The sequence below is a fragment of the Phyllobates terribilis genome, unplaced genomic scaffold (assembly GCF_046119375.1).
Source record: "Phyllobates terribilis strain yellow unplaced genomic scaffold, ASM4611937v1 Scaffold_82__1_contigs__length_6685932, whole genome shotgun sequence".
Lineage (NCBI taxonomy): Eukaryota > Metazoa > Chordata > Amphibia > Anura > Dendrobatidae > Phyllobates > Phyllobates terribilis.
In genome coordinates this window covers 2,031,710-2,055,339 of record NW_027362842.1, presented here as the reverse complement: position 1 = coordinate 2,055,339, position 23,630 = coordinate 2,031,710, and positions in this window count along the sequence as shown.

Sequence of the window (23,630 nt, the reverse complement as noted above, 5' to 3'; positions counted from 1 at the left end):
GCATTTGCTGATGATGTCCTAGTATATATCACTCAATCACATATATACATCCCTGCTGTTATGACTGAAATAGATCACTTTGTTAGTAAAATTTAAAATCAATGCAGCGAAGTCTGAGGCCCTCGATGTCTCCCTGCCCAAATCCATACAGGATTCCATCCAGTCCAACTTTCCCTTTGCCTGGCCCTCACAGGGTATCAAATACTTAGGAATTCCTATTCATAGAGACCTCTCCTGTCTATGTTATCTTAATTTTGGGCCCTTTATTGAACAACTCCATACAGACCACGGTTGGCAAGTTAGAACTGTAATATTAACTACGTGAACCACTGCTGTTTTGTGGAAAAGCACATGTACACTCTGTTCCAAATTATTATGCAAAAAGTGTTTAGGAGTAATAAGGTAAGAATCTTTTTGTTTGTCAGTTAAACTCATTGATGGTGATGTGTGTCACTGTAAGCAATTGCAGACACCTGTGCTAATTAGTTTGGCAGATGTGTCCAGTGAAAGGCAAGACTACTTAAGAAGGCTGTCCCACATTATTAAGCAGCCCACATTTTCTGCCAAAATGGGAAAGAAAAAGGATGTGTCAGCTGCTGAGAATCAACAAATTGTGGAGTATTTAGGTCAAGGCATGACTACAATCAACATTGCCAAGACACTTCATCTTGATCATCGCACAATCAAGAAGTATGTAGCTGATTCACAGTACACACGTGTGCGTGCTGATAAGGGAAAATTGAGGACTCTTTCCTACAGGCAATTACGTCAGGTTAAAAGAGCAGCGGCAAAAAAGCCTTGTCATAGCAGAAGACAAGTTTTTGAAGCTGCTGGTGCCTCCAACGTCCCCGGAACAACAAGATGCAGAGTCCTTCAGAGGTTTTCAGCTGTGCATAAGCCATCCTGTCGACCTCCTCTATCGACTGTACACAAGCAGAAACGGCTCCAGTGGGCCAAACAATACATGAAGACTGACTTCAAAACTGTTTTGTTCACCGATGAGTGCCATGCAATGCTCGATGGTCCAGATGGATGGAGTGGAGGATGGCTGGTTGATGGACACCCCACGCAAATACGGCTACGGCGCCAACAAGGAGGAGGTGGAGTAATGTTTTGAGCTGGAATCATGGGGATAGAGATGGTCGGCCCCTTTAGGATCCCCGAAGGGGTAAAGATGAACTCCATAATGTATGTGGAGTTTCTCAACCAGCACTTCCTGCCATGGTTCAAGAAGAAGAACCGTGTATTCCGCAGCAAGATCATTTTCATGCATGATAATGCACCGTCTCATGCTGCACATAACACATCTGCATCTCTGGCTGATATGGGCATAAAAGGGGACAAACTTATGGTGTGACCTGTAACGGGTCCGGGAGGCGGAACCTCTGAGCTACTATACAAGGGGGCGGCCCTTGTAAGGGAGCGGGTGGCAGTCTCTGGGTGAACGGACAGGGAGTTACGGCAAGTGATCAGGGCAGTCTCTGGGTAAGGGGTAGGTACGACCTGTGATGGCGGAGCCTCCGGGTAGGCTAGCAGGCAGATGGTAGATGTGTGCTCCCAGGTGAGCAAGCGAGAGTCTCTGGAATAGCAGGTGGTCACGGCACGTGACGGCGGAACCTCCGGGCTGGCAGGCAGGTAGGTAACGGAGAAGCGCTCCCAGGTGAGCGGGCAAGAGTCTCTGGAATAGCTGGTGGTCACCGCACGTGACAACGGGACCTCCGGGCTGGCAAGCAGGCAGGTAACGGAGATGCGCTCCCAGGTGAGCGGGCAAGAGTCTGGAGTAGCTGGTGGTCACAGCACGTGACAACGGAGCCTCCGGGCTGGCAAGCAGGCAGATAACAGAGAAGCGCTCCCAGGTGAGCGGGCAAGCTGGTCCATAGACAGACTGACCGGAGTAGTAAGGCAGACCGTCGGACCTCAGGCAAGCAGGCAGGTAGCTGATATGCGCTCCCAGGTGAGCGGGCAGGCTGGTCCTTTAGACAGACTGACAGGAGTAGTAAGGCAGACCGTCGGACCTCAGACTGGCAGACAGGTAACAAGTATTCAGGCAGGAATCAGGCAGGTAACTGGCAGGTACTGGCAGGTAACTAGCAGGAAACTGGCAGGAAACTGGCAGGTAACTGGCAACGGGACCTGAGGGCTGAAGCACAGGTGAGACACAGGTGCAAACAACATTGCTCGGGCACCTCCATTTTGGAGGAGGTGCCTTATATATGATGAAGTCCTCCGGCCATTGGCCGGGGACTCTTTAGGGCGGCGCGCGCGACCCCTTTAAGAGGAGGGAAGCGCGCGCCCTAAGCACAGGGGCCGGGAAGGAGCGCGCGCTGAGAGCAGAGCAGGAGGAGGACGCCGGGACGGAGCGCGCGCTGACAGCAGAGCGGGGAGAGGACGCCGGGACGGAGCGCGCGCTGACAGCAGAGCGGGGAGAGGACGCCGGGACGGAGCGCGCGCTGACAGCAGAGCGGTGAGGGGAGCAGCGTCCCTGCCTAGCAGAGGGCAGGGACGCCAGCGCTACAGTACCCCCCCCTTTAGGCCCCCCCTTTTTTAGGCCAGACAGAAATTTAGCTAGGATGAGAGGGGCATGGATATTCTCCCGGGGCTCCCACGTTCTCTCCTCAGGACCAAACCCCCTCCAATCTACCAAGAAAAAGGTCTTTCCTCTTACCCTTTTGGTGGCAAGAATGTTCTCTACCTCAAACTCGTCCTCAGCAGAAACCGGAGCAAGAGGCGTACCTGTAGACTTAGAAAAAGAGTTAAGTACCACAGGTTTGAGGAGAGATACATGGAAGGAGTTAGGGATCCGTAAGTTGGCCGGGAGTTTCAATTTATAGGCCACCGGGTTGATCTGACTGATAACCTCCAGTGGGCCGATGAACCGAGGCCCCAACTTATAGGAAGGGATCTTGAGCCGGACATATTTGGACGAGAGCCAGACTTTATCCCCAGGACGGAATTGAGGAGGATCCAGACGTCCTCTGTCAGCGTGCCTTTTCATACGCTCGGATGACAGAAGGAGTGCGGACCGGGTACTCTCCCATATGGAGGAAGACTCGCTCTCGTGATTGTTGTACGAGAATTCGGCCCATGGCAGGAGATCCACCCAGTCAGAATGGTGAGCATTAACGAAGTGCCGGAGGTAACTGGTCAGGTTCTGATTGATCCGCTCCACTTGACCATTAGACTGTGGGTGGTAAGCGGAGGAGAAGTCCAGAGTGACGTCTAGCAATTTACAAGTGGCTCTCCAGAAACGAGAAGTGAACTGTACTCCTCGATCCGACACGATGTGACGGGGCAGGCCATGAAGACGGAAGATGTGGCGGATAAAGACTCTAGCCAGCTCGGGTGCAGACGGAAGACCTGGCAGGGGAATGAAGTGAGCCATCTTGGAAAAGCGGTCAGCGACCACCCAAATGACCGAACAACCGGCAGAGACGGGCAGATCAGTTACGAAGTCCATCGCTATATGCTGCCAGGGGGCAGCAGGTGCTGGCAGAGGAAGAAGGCGGCCGGCCGACAGGTGTCTCGGAATCTTGTTGCGGGCGCAGGACACACAGGCAGAAACAAAGTCCATAACATCCTTGTGCAGGTTAGGCCACCAGTAGTGCCGGGTAATAAGCTGGAGGGTCTTTTTCTGACCGGCGTGGCCAGCTAGTTTAGACGAATGACCCCAGTGTAGGATCCTCTCCCGATCAGGTACCGATACGAACGTCTTACCAGGAGGGAGACAATTTAGACTCACGGGAGCCACCTGCATTACTCTGGCGGGATCGATGGGGCAGTCACATGGTCTATGAGGTGGTAATGTCTCAGCCTCCTCCATATCAAAGACATCAGCACAAGACCAATAAGGAATCGGAAGTCCAGGTAGATTAGCTGGGATAGGAGAGGGACGGACGGAATGGACGGGAACCAGACAGGTTTTATGACAGTCTTGTCCCCAGCGAAGGACTTCTCCGGTTTGCCAGTCAAGCACGGGTGCATGTCTCTGGAGCCAAGGCAGACCTAGCAAGAGGGCGTGAGAGAGTCCAGGCAGAACGTGAAGGGAGATACTCTCTGAATGCAGCATACCCACTTGCAGAGTAATGGATTCGGTGATGAATTGGATGGGGCGAGATAAGAGGCCCCCATCCACGGCAACAACAGACAAGGGTACAGCCAGAGGTTTGGTGGGGATGCGGTATTTCTCCACCAGGGACAGTGAAATAAGATTTCCGGCTGCTCCAGAGTCAAGTTGGGCTAGTTCGGAATAACGATTCTCCCCGCAGATGATTGAGACAGACAGCAGCAGGGATGAAGAGGATTTATTTTTGTCTAGATCAAGTCCTCTGAGCGAACCTAGACACAGGCGTTCTCCCGACCTCTCCGGGCAGGCACGGATCCGATGCTCCTTACTGCCACAGTAGAAGCAGCTCCCCTCGGCACGGCGAAAGTCCTGACGGGATTTGACCATCTTGGTCTGGTCGACCTGCATAGGCTCAGGAGAGTGTACCTGGGGAGAAACGGAAGGAGTGACGGGTTTCAGAAAAGTAGGAACCAGACGTGGAAGCCCCTTTTCACGGGTGACCTCTTTGGCACGTTCCTGGAACCGTAGGTCAATCCGGGTGGCAAGAGTTATTAGGTCATCGAGAGTGGTAGGAATGTCCCGACCAGCAAGTTCATCTTTAATACGGCCGGACAGACCCTCCCAGAAGATGGATACCAGAGCTTCGTTATCCCAGGCCAGCTCCGAGGCAAGGGTACGGAACCGTATGGCATATTGACCCACGGTGAGGCTTCCCTGACGGAGGCGTAACAGAGATGATGCGGATGAGGTCCTCCGTCCGGGTTCGTCGAAGGCTTTCCGGAAAGCCGTGAGAAAGGCAGGCAAGTCGGACACCAGGGGGTCTCCTCTCTCCCATAGAGGATTTAGCCAGGCCAGAGCCTCCCCGGTGAGATGGGACATGATGAATGCAATTTTGGCTCGGTCGGAGTTAAACTGGTGGGACAATAGTTCAAAATGCAGGGTGCACTGATTTATGAAGCCCCGAGCCAGGACGGAGTCGCCTCCGAAGCGAGGAGGTGCAGAGAGCCGGGGTCCGGAAAAGGATACCATGGTACTGGCCGTAGTTGCAGGTGGTGTTGTCAGAGTATCCAGGCGAGTATTGACATTCCGCAGGTGACCTAGGATGGACTCCTGTTGGGACCTTTGACGGGACAGTTCATGACACAGGTCCGTGAGCGAGGGAGCTTGGGTGCCACCGGGTTCCATGGCCCGAGCAAACTGTAACGGGTCCGGGAGGCGGAACCTCTGAGCTACTATACAAGGGGGCGGCCCTTGTAAGGGAGCGGGTGGCAGTCTCTGGGTGAACGGACAGGGAGTTACGGCAAGTGATCAGGGCAGTCTCTGGGTAAGGGGTAGGTACGACCTGTGATGGCGGAGCCTCCGGGTAGGCTAGCAGGCAGATGGTAGATGTGTGCTCCCAGGTGAGCAAGCGAGAGTCTCTGGAATAGCAGGTGGTCACGGCACGTGACGGCGGAACCTCCGGGCTGGCAGGCAGGTAGGTAACGGAGAAGCGCTCCCAGGTGAGCGGGCAAGAGTCTCTGGAATAGCTGGTGGTCACCGCACGTGACAACGGGACCTCCGGGCTGGCAAGCAGGCAGGTAACGGAGATGCGCTCCCAGGTGAGCGGGCAAGAGTCGGGAGTAGCTGGTGGTCACAGCATGTGACAACGGAGCCTCCGGGCTGGCAAGCAGGCAGATAACAGAGAAGCGCTCCCAGGTGAGCGGGCAAGCTGGTCCATAGACAGACTGACCGGAGTAGTAAGGCAGACCGTCGGACCTCAGGCAAGCAGGCAGGTAGCTGATATGCGCTCCCAGGTGAGCGGGCAGGCTGGTCCTTTAGACAGACTGACAGGAGTAGTAAGGCAGACCGTCGGACCTCAGACTGGCAGACAGGTAACAAGTATTCAGGCAGGAATCAGGCAGGTAACTGGCAGGTACTGGCAGGTAACTAGCAGGAAACTGGCAGGAAACTGGCAGGTAACTGGCAACGGGACCTGAGGGCTGAAGCACAGGTGAGACACAGGTGCAAACAACATTGCTCGGGCACCTCCATTTTGGAGGAGGTGCCTTATATATGATGAAGTCCTCCGGCCATTGGCCGGGGACTCTTTAGGGCGGCGCGCGCGGCCCCTTTAAGAGGAGGGAAGCGCGCGCTCGCGCGCCCTAAGCACAGGGGCCGGGAAGGAGCGCGCGCTGAGAGCAGAGCAGGAGGAGGACGCCGGGACGGAGCGCGTGCTGACAGCAGAGCGGGGAGAGGACGCCGGGACGGAGCGCGCGCTGACAGCAGAGCGGGGAGAGGACGCCGGGACGGAGCGCGCGCTGACAGCAGAGCGGTGAGGGGAGCAGCGTCCCTGCCTAGCAGAGGGCAGGGACGCCAGCGCTACATGACCCCATGCTCTCCTGACCTCAACCCCATTGAGAACCTCTGGAGCATCATCAAAAGGAGTGTCTATGATGGCGGGAGGCAGTTCACATCTAAGCAACAGCTCTGGGAGGGTATTCTGTGCACATGCAAAACAATTGAAGCAGGAACCATCCAAAACCTGACAAATTCAATGGACGAGAGAGTTCAGAAGCTCGTTTCGAACAAGTGCTCCTATATGCAAATGTAACATCACCTAGAATAAAGTTTTGAGTTGAAAACTGTTTGATTTCAGGTTCTAATAACCTGCTAATGCTTATAATTTAAAAAATGACCATTTTTTTGTTCTTTATTAAAAAGAAAAGGTTGATCGAAGAGTGTGGGGGATCTAAGAGTGTGGCAACCCAGTAGTCAGGATTATTTAGAATTCTGACAATCTGAGGGCCATGTTGCAGGTAGTGCAGCAAGAAGGCACTCATGTGTCTTGCGCATCTAGGAGCCCCAAAATTATTTTCCGGGCTAGATGCAGCTAAAAATTATTAATAATTTGAAAGCTGGTGGAGCTTAGTATAGATGGCCTAACAGAATCAGTACTGCACACTGCTACAAGGCCCAAATTATTTTCCAGCCAAGATACAGATAAACATGAATAGTAATTTTAAATCTGGTGGAGTTTAGTATAGATGGCATAATAGAATCAGTACTGCACACTGCTACAAGGCCCAAATTATTTTTCAGCCAAGATACAGATAAACATGATTAGTAATTTGAAAGCTTAAAATGGTTGGTGAGGTGATTTTAACAAATCATCAAGCTTTTACTCTCCATAGGATGACACAGGGGTAGAAAAGTAGTTTCGGATCCATGATTTGTTCATCTTTATGAAAGTGAGTCTGTTTACATTATCAGTGGAGAGCCGCATGCGCTTCTCTGTCAGCACACCACCAGCAGCGCTGAACATACGTTCAGACAGAACGCTGGCTGCGGGGCATGACAAGATCTCCATGGCGTAAGTGGCGAGCTCCGGCCATTTATCCAGATTGGAAGCCCAAAAAGAGCAAGGGTCCAGTGACACAGTCATGGCTTCAATGTTTACTTGGAGATACTCCTGCACCATCGTCTCTAGGTGTTGACTATGTGTCAGACTTCTTTTCTCCTTTGGCCTTGCAAAGGATGGACTAAAAAAGTGGTGAAATGATTCCGCAAAATTGATGTTACCAGCAGATACTGTGTTACTGTTACGTTTTGAGTGCTGAACACTCGACGGTCCCACGGTTGGCAAATTGGAACTGTGAGATTCACTATGTGCACCACTAGTGTTTTGGGGAAAAGCACATGTAAGATTCTGCAACAGTCTCTGCTGATACTCCTGCGTGTGTGCATCCCTTTCTATGGCAGGAATAATTTCTGCAAATTTACTTTTGTACCGGGGATCTAACAGTGTGGCAACCCAGCAGTCAGGATTATTATAATTCTCACCACTCGAGGGTCATGTTGCAGGTAGTGCAGCAAGAAGGCACTCATGTGTCTTGTGCATCCAGGATCACCAAGTCCCTGTTGTGTTGGTGGTGAGGTAACAATCATGCTTCCTTCCTCTTCCCTCTCCCCCCAACCTCGCACAACAGAAATGTGATCAAGGTCTCCCTCATCTGATGAGTCTTCCATCAGTTCGTCCTACACTTCTTCCTGGGCTCCTGCACCTTCCTCTCTAGTTTGGCTGCTACCATGCGCCCTGGTAAAACCATCCTCACATGCCAGCCGCCTTGGTGCTGCCGACCGTCTGGACCTTGCAGATGTTAGCCCTTCCGCATACAACTCCTCCTCCTCTACTTCCTCCACCTCCTTTTGTGCCACCACCTGACTCCGAATTCTGTTTAACATGTACTCCAGCATGTAAATCACCGGAATAGTCATGCTGATAATGGCATCGTCAGCACTAAACATCTTCGTCGCCATTTCAAAACTGTGCAGAAGGGTGCATAGGTCCCTGATCTGAGACCACTCCTCCAGCGTGATTTTCCCCACCTCTGGATCTCGTTGGCCCAGGCTATACGTCACAACGTATTGCACCAGGGCTTGTCGGTGCTGCCACAGTCGCTGCAACATGTGCAGAGTTGAATTTCACCGGGTAGGCATATCGCATTTTAGCCGGTGAAGTGATAGGCCCAACGACTTCTGTAGAGATGTAAGTCGCTGAGCTGCGGGATGCGAACGGCGGAAGTGAGCACACAGCAACCGTGCCCTCTTCAGAAGGCCATCTAGTCCGGGATAGTGGGCTAAAAATTGCTGAACAACCAGGTTCAACACGTGAACCATACAAGGCACATATGTGACATTGCCCAGGCGAAGGGCCGCACCCAGGTTTGCAGCATTGTCGCACACGGCCTTCCCTTGTTTCAGGTCCAGTGGAGACAACCATTCATGAAACTGGTTCTCCAGAGCTGACCACAACTCCTCAGCTGTGTGACTCACATTTCCCAGACATTTCAAAGTAAAATCCGCCTGATGATGTTGAGCCCTGCTGCCAGCATAGTAAGGAGGTGTGCAGGATCCCTTCTGCGCAGTTAGAATGCTTGTGGCATGACCAGACAGGCTTTGGGTGCAGGTTGAGGAGGCAGAAGCAGTGGAGGAACTTTGAGATAAACAGGATTGACGCACAACTCGTGGGGATGGCAAGACTTGGACAGCAGCCCCTTGTCCTGCTGTCACCATAGTTACCCAGTGCCCAGTCAGCAACATGTAACGCCCTTATCCATGCCTACTCATCCAAGTGTCTGTGGTGAAATGCACCATGTCACACACAGAGTTTCTCAAAGAAGCGGTGATGTTGTGTGCCACATGCTGGTGGAGCACAGGCACACCTTTCTTTGAGAAGTAGTGCCAACTGGGCATCTGGTACTGGGGCACTGCGACAGACATAAGGTCTCGAAAATCCTCTGTGTCCACCAGGCGGAAAGGCAGCATTTCTGTAGCCAAGAGCTTGCAGATGGTGAAATTCAACCTCTTAACTTTCTCATGTACACATCTGAGGGACCGAGGGCTGGCTGTTGTGCTTTGACGGGGTTGAGAAGGGTGTCCCCGGCAAACTGCCGGTCTGTGAGGAAGATGCAGGCGGACATGTTAGGTTGCCTTGATCCAAAGGTGGTGCTATCGATGTCAGACAGCGCTGAACACCAGCTGGTGTTTCCACCTCCAAAGAAAATGATGACCTGCCAATCACGCTGGCTGTTGCAGGTAAAGAGGTGGCAGGTCTGCGTCCAAAAACAGGTGTGACTGCTGCCCCCCCAGTCACAGAGGATGAAGAGGCCGCGGATGCACAAGATGTGGCAGACGGCGGTTGGCCCGGCCGGCTAGGCAGCATTGTAGCACAGTGAGCTTCCCATTGCAACTTATGCTTCATATCCATGTGCCGTTCATGCAGAAAGTACTCAAACTATGTATTTTTTGGCCTCTACTTAGCTTTTGCTGACAAATGTTACAGATAACATGAGATGAGTCATCTTTATCGATCTGAAAAAATGCCAAGGCTATGCAAGGCTTAGAACCCATGCGACCCGAAGAGCCACCACGACTTGTGGTCAGAGGCAGAGTTGTGTTTGAGGATGCAGTTGTTGACGTGCTTCCAGTACTATGTCTCTGTCCAGGAAGGCGCAACTTGACCTAGTTGTCACTAGCATCCCCCCCCACCTCCTCTGCTGACCTCATCTCTTGGCTGACTGTGGGTTGACAGTAAGTGGGATCTCCAACCTCATCATCATCACCCTGTGTGTTATCACACCCATCGTCCTCAGAGCCTACCTCTTCCTGCCCTGACAAAAAACTAAAGTTGTCGCTCCAATCAGGTATTTGAGTCTCACCATCGTCTTCCTCATTGTCTCCACCAACAGGAGTTACAGTTTGGGAACGAGGGTCTACATTATGGTCAGAACCTTCTGCGCCTGGTCCTGGATCCGACTCATAAAGATTCTGGGCATCAGTGCAGATCATTTCCTCGTCTGGACTCACAGAAGCTCTGGAGTCAACCTCTGATTCCCAGGCTATAGCAAAAGTAAACAGCTTTGCAGACTCAACCCTCTGTTCTACCCCATACTCAGACGGGCAGCTGAAGACTTGGGAGCTGTGAGGAAGCAAGTGCGCTTGGGGTGACACCTCTGAGGACTGGAGTATTTGTGATGTTGAAGTTGAGGTGGAGGTGAGCCCACTTAAAGGAGCACTTGATATTCGTTGAAGCACCTGCTGTTTTTGTGCCTCATCTGGAATTTGTAGCGATTGACGTGGCCGTAAGAAAGCGATCTTATCACATTGTCCGCTAAAAGAAGTAGATATCTTAGTTTGGATGGAAGATGGTCTTTCTTCTTTCTACCCCACGGATACAACCTTTTTTCCCTTCCCAACACGCCTATTCCCCTTTCCACCAGCAGCAGGCCTTTTTCCACTCATTTTGGTGGTTAACTAATTGACAACTCTGGAGTTGTTTGCACAAAAAACAATGGATGGGAACCGAGCAGAGCTGAGTGGCCAAATTGTGGTATTAGCCCAAAAGTATTGGCTGAGTTAGATGCAGATAAAAATTATATTGAATTTTCAACCTGGTGGAGGTTAGTATAGATGCACTAATAGAACAAGTCCCACACACTGCTACAAGCCGAAATATTTTTTCATAGCTAGATGCAGATAAAAATTATATTGAATTTGCAACCTGGTGGAGGTTAGTATAGATGGACTAATAGAACAAGTCCCACACACTGCTACAAGCCGAAATATTTTTTCAGAGCTAGATGCAGATAAAAATTATATTGAATTTGCAACCTGGTGGAGGTTAGTATAGATGGACTAATAAAACAAGTCCCACACACTGCTACAAGCCGAAATATTTTTTCAGAGCTAGATGCAGATAAAAATTATATTGAATTTGCAACCTGGTGGAGGTTAGTATAGATGGACTAATAGAACAAGTCACACACACTGCTACAAGCCGAAATATTTTTTCAGAGCTAGATGCAGACAAAAATTATATTGAATTTGCAACCTGGTAGAGGTTAGTATAGATGAACAAATAGAACAAGTCCCACACACTGCTACAAGAGGAAATATTTTTTCAGAGCTAGATGCAGATAAAAATTATATTGAATTTGAACCTGGTGGAGGTTAGTATAGATGGACTAATAGAACAAGTCCCACACACTGCTACAAGCCGAAATATTTTTTCAGAGCTAGATGCAGACAAAAATTATATTGAATTTGCAAACTGGTGGAGGTTAGTATAGATGAACAAATAGAACAAGTCCCACACACTGCTACAAGAGGAAATATTTTTTCAGAGCTAGATGCAGATAAAAATTATATTGAATTTGAACCTGGTGGAGGTTAGTATAGATGGACTAATAGAACAAGTCCCACACACTGCTACAAGCCGAAATATTTTTTCAGAGCTCGATGCAGAAAAAAATTATATTGAATTTGCAACCTGGTGGAGGTTAGTATAGATGGACTGATAGAATGATGCTATGCCCAAAAGGTTTTACTTGCCTAGTTACAGTAAAAAAAATTGTATTCTATACACAGGTGGTGTAGCTTGCAACACAGATAGGCTACTCCACTGACTAACACACACTGCAAGAGGCCAAAAAGGATTTGCTTTGCTAGATTTAGCCAAATGCTGTGAAACAAACTTGCACAGCACTGGCACAGACCTGCCTGGTAAAAGTGATAGGAACTGATGTAACCTAGCCCTGAAAAGGACTGCAATTACAATTAGTCTTTACTCCCAACCTATCTATTTAAGAGCACATACATGCCTGATAAAATTCGTAGGAAATGATGTAACCTAGTCCTTAAAAGGATTGCAATCACAACTATTCCCTACTCCCAAGCTATCTGTAGATTTGTGCGAAAATTGGCTTGAAATTAACAAAGTATAGCGCACACAGCAACAGCAGTGCCGTCTAACACGCAGCTGCAGCAGTGAGAAAATGGTGGCGACGGGGAAAATGGCTGGGTCTTATAGGGCAAGGACATGTGACATACACTGCCAATGACACATGCCCTTGCTTGTGTGAAAAAAAGCACTTCGCTCCGTGTGTGCGCTGCTGATAGGCTGACAGACTGCACCTCCCCACTGTAAATGCGGGAAAGAGAAAAAAAAAATGGATATCTTCATTATTTCTGCAGAGATCCATCCCTTGCCCCTTCCCCCGCCCCGCTGTACACTCAAACTGCGTGTTAACATTAATTTTCAGCATTACTGAGAAAAAATCCAGTTATGAATTTGGTGCACGAACAGTTATAGAACATAACCTCGAACAGCTAAATTTTTTTCAAATTGTTCGTGTTCGCCGAACGGCTCGAACACCGCCCAAAACAGCTCGAATTTGAGATTGGCGAACAGTTCGAGTTGAACACCGCTCATCTCTACTCTTCATACTCCAGTTCCTCTGAATCAGCGTTGCAGGAGCCGTCACGGTCTACCTCCACATCGACCCGTGAACAGTTACCTGTTATGATGACCGATATGGGCACAGCCGTGGCCAAACGTCAACAGGCCGTATTAAAATTAATTTCTTTGGAGAATCAAAGCCACACAGAGCAGGAGTTCTGGAATTCCATCAAGCAGCAGAGCGACGTGTGATTTGTGCCAGCGAATCTTCATCCAGGCATGGTAGTGTGGGACAATGGCCGAAATCTGGTGGCAGCTCTGGGCCTAGGCAACCTCACTCACATTCCATGCCTGGCACATGTGCTCAACTTGCCGCTCTGCAGTGCCGATTATGTCTTCCGGAACATCGCATCAAATGTAACCTACCCACCAGGTGGAATTCAACGTTACATATGTTGGAGAGGTTGTGTGAGCAGCAGGCAGCAGTAATGGAGTACCAGCTGCAGCAGGCGCAAACAAGTCACAGTGCGCGCCGTTCACAATACACCACCAATGAGTGGGCCTCTATGAAGGACATTTGCCACGTTTTGCGTGCCTTCGATTATTCCACGTGGATGGCGAGTGCAGATGATGACTATCCACCTTATCTGCCTGCTTGCAAAAACACTGCAAGCACTAAGGGAGGAGGTTTTGGAAGAGGTGGAGGATGAGAAGTCACAAATGCCATCTGCTTCTGTACAGTCTGCGCAACATGGTTCCTCACAAAGGCCTAGGCAGTGGACACTTTGTGAGGAGGATGAGGAGGAGTCAATGGAGGAAGAAGACATCTGTCCAGAGGAGGGAGGTACACAATGCTCTAGTAGTCAGTATCTAGAGCGAGGGTGGGGTGATGCAGAGCAGGCAGAGATCACGCCTCAAGCAGGGGACAGCGTTTCTTGGCCAGTTGGCAGTCTGCAGCACATGGTTGATTTCATGTTGCAGTGCCTGAGAAACGACCGCCGCATCGCCCACATTCTCAACACAGCTGATTATTGGGTGTCCACCCTCCCAGATCCTCGCTACCGGGACAACTTACAAAGCCTCATAACACCATTGAACCGGGAGCGTAAAATGCGGGAGTACCAAGTCGCACAGGTGCATTCCATCATGTTCTCCATTCCAACCGAGAGCAATGCTGCTAGTGCTTTACAAAGCAGCTCAATGCGTCGAGGCAGTGGAGGAAGCTCTGCACAAAGAGAGAGCAGAAGCAGCGCTCAGCACAAGGCAAGACCAGTATGGCCCAAATCTGGCAAAGTTTTGTGTCCCCGCTGCCACAAATTTCTACACCATCACAGACGGCTCCAGTCAGCAGGAGGCAACGTTTCCGTCAGATGGTAGCAGACTACATGTCTTGCCCTCTCAGTGTACTCCTAGACGGCTCTTCCCCCTTCAAGTTTTGGGTCTCTAAGCTGGATACATGGCCAGAGCTTAGCCAGTATGCATTGGAGGTGCTGGCTTGCCCTGCTGCTAGTGTATTATCGGAACGCGTCTTTAGTGCTGCAGGTGGTGTACTAACAGACCGTCGCATGCGCCTATCCTCCGATAACGTTGACCGGCTTACTTTTCTGAAAATGAACAAGGCCTGGATCTTGCATGAATTTGCCAGTCCTCTTCCAGAATAAATAATTGGTTGGCAACAGTATCCAGGTCTCCTGGTGTGTTCATGTTTCTACCACCTGAACTGTAATCCCTGAGCTCCAACAACGCCAGTTGCTGCTCAGAAGTGCCATCTGCAGAGTCAATGCTTGCTCCAGTGTTACTGGGGTTCAGTAATGTCAGCTGATCCCTAGCTGTGTGTCCGGCAAATTCTCCTGCTCTGTCCACATCCACTCTACTACTAATTTAAAACTTGCTCCAATTACACCTCTGGCTCCTCTGCTTTAATATTTACCCTGGGCTACAACACCGCTAGTTGCTGCTCAAAATTGCCGTCTGCACAGTCAACGCTTGCTCCAGTGTTATTGGGGTTCAGTAACGTCAGCTGATCCCCAGCTGTGTGTCCGGCAAATTCTCATGCTCTGTCCACATCCACTGTACTACTAATTTAAAACTTGCTCAAATTACAACTCTGGCTCCTCTGTTTTTAGTATTTACCCTGGGCTGCAATGCCGCTAGTTGCTGCTCAGAAGTGCCATCTGCACAGTCAATGCTTGCTCCAGTGTTATTGGGGTTCAGTAACGTCAGCTGTTCCACTGCTGTGCGTATGGCAATTTCTCCTGCTCTGTCCACATTCACACTACTACAGATTTTAAAGTTGCTCCAATTACACCTCTGGCTCCTCTGTTTTCAGTATTATCCCTGAGCTCCAACACCGCCAGTTGGCGTTCAGAAGTGCCGTCTGCACAGTCAACACTTGCTGCCGTGTTATTGGGGTTTAGTAATGTCAGCTGTTCCCCTGCTGTGCGTCCGACCATTTCTCCTGCTCTGTCCACATTCACACTACTACAGATTTTAAAGTTGCTCCAATTACACCTCTGGCTCCTCTGTTTTCAGTATTATCCCTGAGCTCCAACACCACCAGTTGGCGCTCAGAAGTGCCGTCTGCACAGTCAACACTTGCTGCCATGTTATTGGGGTTCAGCAACGTCAGCTGATCCCCTGCTGTGTGTCCGGCAAATTCTCCAGCTCTGTCCAAATTCACACTACTACAGATTTTAAAGTTGCTCCAATTACGCCTCTGGCTCCTCTGTTTTTAGTATTATCCCTGAGCTCCAAAACCACAAGTTGGCGCTCAGAAGTGCCATCTGCACAGTCAACACTTGCTGCCCTGTATTCAGGGTACAGTAACATCAGCTGTTCCCCTGCTGTGCGTACGGCAATTTCTCCTGCTCTGTCCACATTCACACTACTACAGATTTTAAAGTTGCTCCAATTACACCTCTGGCTCCTCTGTTTTCAGTATTATCCCTGAGATCTAACACGGCCAGTTGGCGCTCAGAAGTGCCGTCTGCACAGTCAACAATTGCTGCCGTGTTATTGGGGTTCAATAATGTCAGCTGTTCCCCTGCTGTGCGTCCGACCATTTCTCCTGCTCTGTCCACATTCACACTACTACAGATTTTAAAGTTGCTCCAAATACACCTCTGGCTCCTCTGTTTTCAGTATTATCCCTGAGCTCCAACACCAACAGTTGGCGCTCAGAAGTGCCGTCTGCACAGTCAACACTTGCTGTCATGTTATTGGAGTTCAGTAATGTCAGCTGTTCCCCTGCTGTGCGTATGGCAATTTCTCCTGCTCTGTCCACATTCACACTACTACAGATTTTAAAGTTGCTCCAATTACACCTCTGGCTCCTCTGTTTTCAGTATTATGCCTGAGCTCCAACACCGCCAGTTGGCATTCAGAAGTGCCGTCTGCACAATCAACACTTGCTGCCGTGTTATTGGGGTTCAGTAATGTCAGCTGTTCCCCTGCTGTGCGTCCGACCATTTCTCCTGCTCTGTCCACATTCACACTACTACAGATTTTAAAGTTGCTCCAATTACACCTCTGGCTCCTCTGTTTTCAGTATTATCCCTGAGCTTCAACACCGCCAGTTGGCGCTCAGAAGTGCCGTCTGCACAGTCAACACTTGCTGCCATGTTATTGGGGTTCAGCAACGTCAGCTGATCCCCTGCTGTGTGTCCGGCAAATTCTCCTGCTCTGTCCACATTCACACTACTACAGATTTTAAAGCTGCTCCAATTACGCCTCTGGCTCCTCTGTTTTTAGTATTATCCCTGAGCTCCAAAACCACAAGTTGGCGCTCAGAAGTGCCATCTGCACAGTCAACACTTGCTGCCCTGTTTTCAGGGTACAGTAACGTCAGCTGTTCCCCTGCTGTGCGTACGGCAATTTCTCCTGCTCTGTCCACATTCACACTACTACAGATTTTAAAGTTGCTCCAATTACACCTCTGGCTCCTCTGTTTTCAGTATTATCCCTGAGCTCTAACACGGCCAGTTGGCGCTCAGAAGTGCCGTCTGCACAGTCAACAATTGCTGCCGTGTTATTGGGGTTCAATAATGTCAGCTGTTCCCCTGCTGTGCGTCCGACCATTTCTCCTGCTCTGTCCACATTCACACTACTACAGATTTTAAAGTTGCTCCAAATACACCTCTGGCTCCTCTGTTTTCAGTATTATCCCTGAGCTCCAACACCACCAGTTGGCGCTCAGAAGTGCCGTCTGCACAGTCAACACTTGCTGTCGTGTTATTGGGGTTCAGTAATGTCAGCTGTTCCCCTGCTGTGCGTATGGCAATTTCTCCTGCTCTGTCCACATTCACACTACTACAAATTTTAAAGTTGCTCCAATTACACCTCTGGCTCCTCTGTTTTCAGTATTATCCCTGAGCTCCAACACCACCAGTTGGCGCTCAGAAGTGCCGTCTGCACAATCAACACTTGCTGCTGTGTTATTGGGGTTCAGTAACGTCAGCTGATCCCCTGCTGTGTGTCCGGCAAATTCTCCTGCTCTGTCCACATTCACATTACTACTGATTTTAAAGTTGCTCCAATTACGCCTCTGGCTCCTCTGTTTTCAGTATAATCCCTGAGCACTAACACCGCTAGTTGGCGCTCAGAAGTGCCGTCTGCACAGTCAACACTTGCTGCCGTGTTATTGGGGTTCAGTAACGTCAGCTGTTCCCGTGCTGTGCATACGGCAATTTCTCCTGCTCTGTCCACATTCACACTAGTACACATTTTAAAGTTTCTCCAAATAAACCTCTGGCTCCTCTGTTTTCAGTATTATCCCTGAGCTCCAACACCGCCAGTTGGCGCTCAGAAGTGCCGTCTGCACAGTCAACACTTGCTGCCGTGTTATTGGGGTTCAATAACGTCAGCTGTTCCCCTGCTGTGCGTATGGCGATTTCTCCTGCTCTGTCCACATTCACACTACTACAGATTTTAAAGTTGCTCCAATTACACCTCTGGCTCCTCTGTTTTCAGTATTATCCCTGAGCTCCAACACCGCCAGTTGGCACTCAGAAGTGCCGTCTGCACAGTCAACACTTGCTGCCGTGTTATTGGGGTTCAGTTACGACAGCTGTTCCCCTGCTGTGCGTATGGCAATTTCTCCTGCTCTGTCCACATTCACACTACTACAGATTTTAAAGTTGCTCCAATTGCACCTCTGGCTCCCCTGTTTTCAGTATTATCCCTGAGCTCCAACACCGCCAATTGGCGCTCATAAGTGCCATCTGCACAGTCAACACTTGCTGTCGAGTTATTGGGGTTCAGTAACGTCAGCTGTTCCCCTGTTGTGCGTACGGCAATTTCTCCTGCTCTGTCCACATTCACACTACTACAGATTTTAAAGTTGCTCCAATTACACCTCTGGCTCCTCTGTTTTCAGTGTTATCCCTTAGCTCCAACACCACCAGTTGGCGCTCAGAAGTGCCGTCTGCACAGTCAACACTTGCTGCCATGTTATTGGGGTTCAGTAATGTCAGCTGTTCCCCTGCTGTGCGTACGGCAATTTCTCCTGCTCTGTCCACATCCACTCTACTACTAATTTAAAACTTGCTCCAATTACACCTCAATCTCCTCTGTTTTCAGTATTATCCCTGACCTCAATAACCGCCAGTTGGCGCTCAGAAGTGCCGTCTGCACAGTCAACACTTGCTGCTGTGTTATTGGGGTTCAGTAACGTCAGCTGTTGCCCTGCTGTGTGTGCGGCAATTTCTCCTGCTCTGTCCACATTCACACTACTAGTCTACTACTGATTTTAAAGTTGCTCCAATTAGGCCTCTGGCTCCACTCTGTTTTTAGTATTTACCCTGGGTTCCAGCACCGCCAGCTGTTTCCCAGCAGTGTCTTTGGCACGTGTACTCCCTCCTGCCCAGCCTGGTTCCAGCACGCCAGCTGTTTCCGGGTGGTGTCAACGACACTTTGCCTCCAATGCGTTGGCCTGTCGTGTTGCGATCGGGTTAGCCGACTCTATGGTGCCTGCAATTTCGGTGACTCCTATGTGGGCTGCGAGATCTGGCAATGAAGGCTGGTTCCATAGTGCCAATAGGACAAGCACCCCCTGTAGGACTGTTGGTTTCAGTAACTGCGGCAGGCTTGCGGCCTTGCAACTTTTTTTTTCATGGGTACCCTCTGCTACCCATCCAAGTTCCAGTACCGTCAGCTGGTTCTCGGCAGTGCCTTTGGCTTAGGTGCCTCCTTCTCGGTATCCAAGTTCCACCAACGTCTGTTGGTCCTTGATAGTGCTTTCTGGCACAGGTACCTCCTGCTTAGTAACCATATTCCAGTACCGTCAGCTGGTCCTCGGTAGTTCCATTGGCTCTTGTACCTTCTGCTACCCATCCGAGTTCCAGTACCATCAGCCGGTTCTCAGCAGTGTCTTTGGCACGGGTACTCCCTCCTGCCCAGCCTGGTTCCAGCATGCCAGCTGTTTCTGGGTAGTGTCAACGTCACTTTGCCTCCAATACGTTGTCCTGTCATGTTGCGGTCAGGTTAGCCGACTCTATGGTGCCTGCAGTTTAGGTGACTCCTATGTGGGCTGCGGGATCTGCGGGATCTGCGGGATCTGTGCCATGTATATTAGGATAGGGATGAGGGGGTACCACGCATACCAGGATAAGGGATGGGGTACTATGCATACCAGCATTGGGGATGAAGGGTACGATGCATACCACGATAGGGATGAGGGGTACCATACATACCAGGATTGGGGATGACGAGTGCCATGCATACCAGGATTGGGGATGAGGGGTGTCATACATACCAGGATTGGGGATGAGGGGGTACCATGAATACCAGGATAGGAATGAGGGGTACCATGCATACAAGGATAGGGATGCTGGGGTAGCATATATACCATGATAGGGATGAGGGGAAACCATGCATAGCAGGATAGGGACGAGGCGGTACCATACATACCAAGATATGGATGAGGGTACCATGAATACCAGGAAGAGGGATGGGGTGCCATGCAGACAGTATGGGAGTGAGGGGCCCATGCATACCTGGATAAGACTAAGGGGGCCATACATACCAGGATTGGGGATGAGGGAGCCATGCATACCAGGATGAGGGATGGGGTGTCATGCATGCCAGAAGTGGGATGAGGGGTGCCATGCATACCAGGATTGGGGATGAGGGGGCCATGCATATCAGGATGAGGGATGGGGTGCCATGCACACCAGGATTGGGTTAAGGGGTGCCATGCATACCTGGATTGGGGATGAAGGGGCCATACATACCAGAATAAGGATGAGGGGTACCATGCATACCAGGAGAGGTATGAGGGGTGCCATGCATGACAGGATAGGGTTGGGTACACAAGATTTATGTAGGGCAAATACCAGGATGGGGGCAGCAAAAATACTAGGATGGGGACAGCACATAACAAGATGGGGGCAGCACATAACCAGACTGGGGCAGCACATAACAGGATGGGGGCAGCATATAACATGATGGGAGACTGTATACCACTAAAAATGCTTGCCACCCATGTGTAGAACGGGTTCAAGAGCTAATAGATTTATATTAGCCCTTGTCATCTGTGCTGCTCGTAAAAAACAGACATGTGAGCAGCCTAGTAGGCTACAATGGGTACATGTGGTATCAGTGAAAAAAAAATGTATGCCACACCTGCCGGAAACACGAACGTGTGAAGGAGGCCTTATAGGATGTTGTGATGGTCAATTCATTGGAAAAGTTTGAGGAGGGCTCGATTCCTTTCTTGAAAAATATAATATCACATGTTATAAGTGTGCTAATTTGTTATACGATATTTATGTGACTTATTTAAAGTCAAGAAGAAATTTTTCCCTTAATGTGGGACAATTGGTTTCTGCTTTATGGGGTTTTGTTTTACTCTGGATCATCACATTACAGATATACAGTAGTCTTAACACAATGGACTATTAAGTGTTAATTGGTGAACTTTAACATACGTAATTAGAGAAGAGCGGCGTTCGACTCGAACTGTTCGCCAATCTCAAATTCGAGCTGTTTGGGGCGGTGTTTGAGCCGTTCAGCGAACACGAACGATTTGAAAAAAATTCGGCTGTTCGAGGTTATGTTCGATAACTGTTCATGCACCAAAATCATAACTGGATTTTTTCTCAGTAATGATGAAAATTAATGTTAATACGCAGTTTGAGTGTACAGCGGGGTGGGGGGAGGGGCAGGGGATGGATCTCTGCAGGAACAATGAAGATCTCCATTTTTTTTTCTCTTTCCCGCATTTACAGTGGGGAGGTGCAGTCTGTCAGCCTATCAGCAGCGCACACACGGAGCGAAGTGCTTTTTTTCACACAAGCAAGGGCATGTGTCATTGGCAGTGTATGTCACATGTCCTTGCCCTATAAGACCCAGCCATTTTCCCCGTCGACACCATTTTCTCACTGCTGCAGCTGCGTGTTAGACGGCACCGCTGTTGCTGTGTGTGCTATACCTTGTTAATTTCAAGCCAATTTTCGCACAAATCTACAGATAGCTTGGGAGTAGGGAACAGTTGTGATTGCAGTCCTTTTAAGGACTAGGTTACATCATTTCCTACGACTTTTATCAGTTAGGTCTGTGCTCTTAAATAGATAGGTTGCGGGATTAAAGACTAATTGTAAATGCAGTCCTTTTCAGGGCTAGGTTACATCAGTTCCTATCAGTTTTTGCCAGGCAGGTCTGTGCCAGTGCTGTGCAAGTTTTTTTCACAGCATTTGGCTAAATCTAGCAAAGCAAATCCTTTTTGGCCTATTGCAGAGTGTGTTAGTCAGTGGAGCAGCCTATCTGTGTTGCAAGCTACACCACCTGTGCAGAGAATACCAATTTTTTTACTGCACCTAGTGAAGTAAAACCTTTTGGGCATATCAACATTCTATTAGTCCATCTATACTAACCTCCACCAGGTTGCAAATTCAATATAATTTTTTTCTGCATCTAGCTCTGAAAAAATATTTAGGCTTCTAGCAGTGTGTGGGACTTGTTCTATTAGTCCATCTATACTGACCTCCATCAGGTTGCAAATTCTATATAATTTTTTTCTCCATCTAGCTCTGAAAAAATATTTAGGTTGTAGCAGTGTGTGGGACTTGTTCTATTAGTCCATCTATACTAAGCTCCATCAGGTTGCAAATTCAATATAATTTTTTTCTGCATCTAGCTCTGAAAAAATATTTAGGCTTCTAGCAGTGTGTGGGACTTGTTCTATTAGTCCATCTATACTGACCTCCATCAGGCTGCAAATTATATATAAAAATTTTTCTGCATCGAATTCTGAAAAGATATTTAGGCTTGTAGCAGTGTGTGGGACTTGTTCTATTAGTCCATCTATACTAATCTCCATCAGGTTGCAAATTCAAAATAATTTTTTTCTGCATCTAACCCAGCCAATACTTTTGGCCTAATATCACAGTTTGGCCACTCAGCTCTGCTCGGTTCCCATCCATTGTTTTTTGTGCAAACAACTCCAGAGTTGTGAATTAGTTAACCACCAAAATGAGTGGAAAAAGGCCTGCTGCTGGTGGAAAGGGGAATAAGCGTGTTGGGAAGGGGAAAAAAGGTTGTGTCCGTGGGGTAGGTGTTAAAGCAACAGTAACATCTGCAGAAGAAAGACCATCTTCCAGCCAAACTAAGATGTCTACTTCTTTTAGCGGACAATGTGATAAGATCCCTTTCTTACTGCCACGCCAGTTGCTACAAATTCCAGATGAGGCACAAAAACAGCAGGTGCTTCGACGGATATCAAGTGCTCCTTTAAGTGGGCTCTCCTCCACCTCAACTTCAACATCACAAATACTCCAGTCCTCAGAGGTGTCACCCCAATCGCACTTGCTTCCCCACAGCTCCCAAGTCTCCAACTGCCCGTCTAAGTATGAGGTAGAACAGATGGTTGAGTCTGCAGAGCTGTTTACTCATACTATAGCCTGGGAATCAGAGGTCGACTCCAGAGTAGTGTTGAGCCACCCCCGTAGTGTTCGAGTTCGGTTCGGTTCGTCGAACACCCGTGTGTTCGCCGAACTGTTCGTCGAACTGTTCGTCGAACACCTTCGAACACCGTTAAAACCAATGGCAGGCAAACAAAACACATAGAAACACATAGAAAACACCTTCAAAGGTGTCCAAAAGCTGACAAACTGCTCTGAAGACACAACTAACACATGGAAAAGTGACAAGTACATATAGTCATGCGAAAAGAAAAGAGGTGGAGGAGTAAAAGGAGGGGGAGACACAGATATAGGCATGTCATGCCCTTCTAAAATCCAAAAAGTGAGAAGCCGACACGTTCAGTCCGCTCCTGCCCGTGCCACCTCCGTGTCGCCGGGTTTGTGCCAGAGCCGCGGTGAACCCTGACGGCCAGCCCCCCTCTCCCAATACTGGTGCCTGTCCGCTGGTGAGTCGAGCGAGCCCCCCTGTGGTGGAGGCAGCTCTAAGCTTTTTAATTTAAATTATCTCTCTAATTTGAATGAATACATTTTAAATCCATTTACAAGGATCTATTGGAGGGCAAGTCTCATGCCAGCAGCCGCGTAATTCCAGCTCCAGTAGCGTCCACTAAAGCTGCTGCAGTTAAAAAGCTTTTATAAGGATCGAGCTCGGCTGTCCACCGCAAGGCATCCTACTGCCAGTCCCAGCCCCTATGCCTTGGGGTGCCTCCTGATGCTCTTCACTGAGTATCCCGTGGTCCCGAAGCATTTCCTTTGAAAAAATTAAGTGTCAAAACTACATGTGGTGTAGCTTGCTTAACAGCCGGGATAATCCGCTGACTAGCAGACACTGCTACTAGGCACAAAGTATTTCCTGGGCTAGATGCAGTTAAAAATTTGTAATTAGATACTCTCGTTGGATGCTGAGAAAGCATTCCATAGAGTCTCCTGGCAC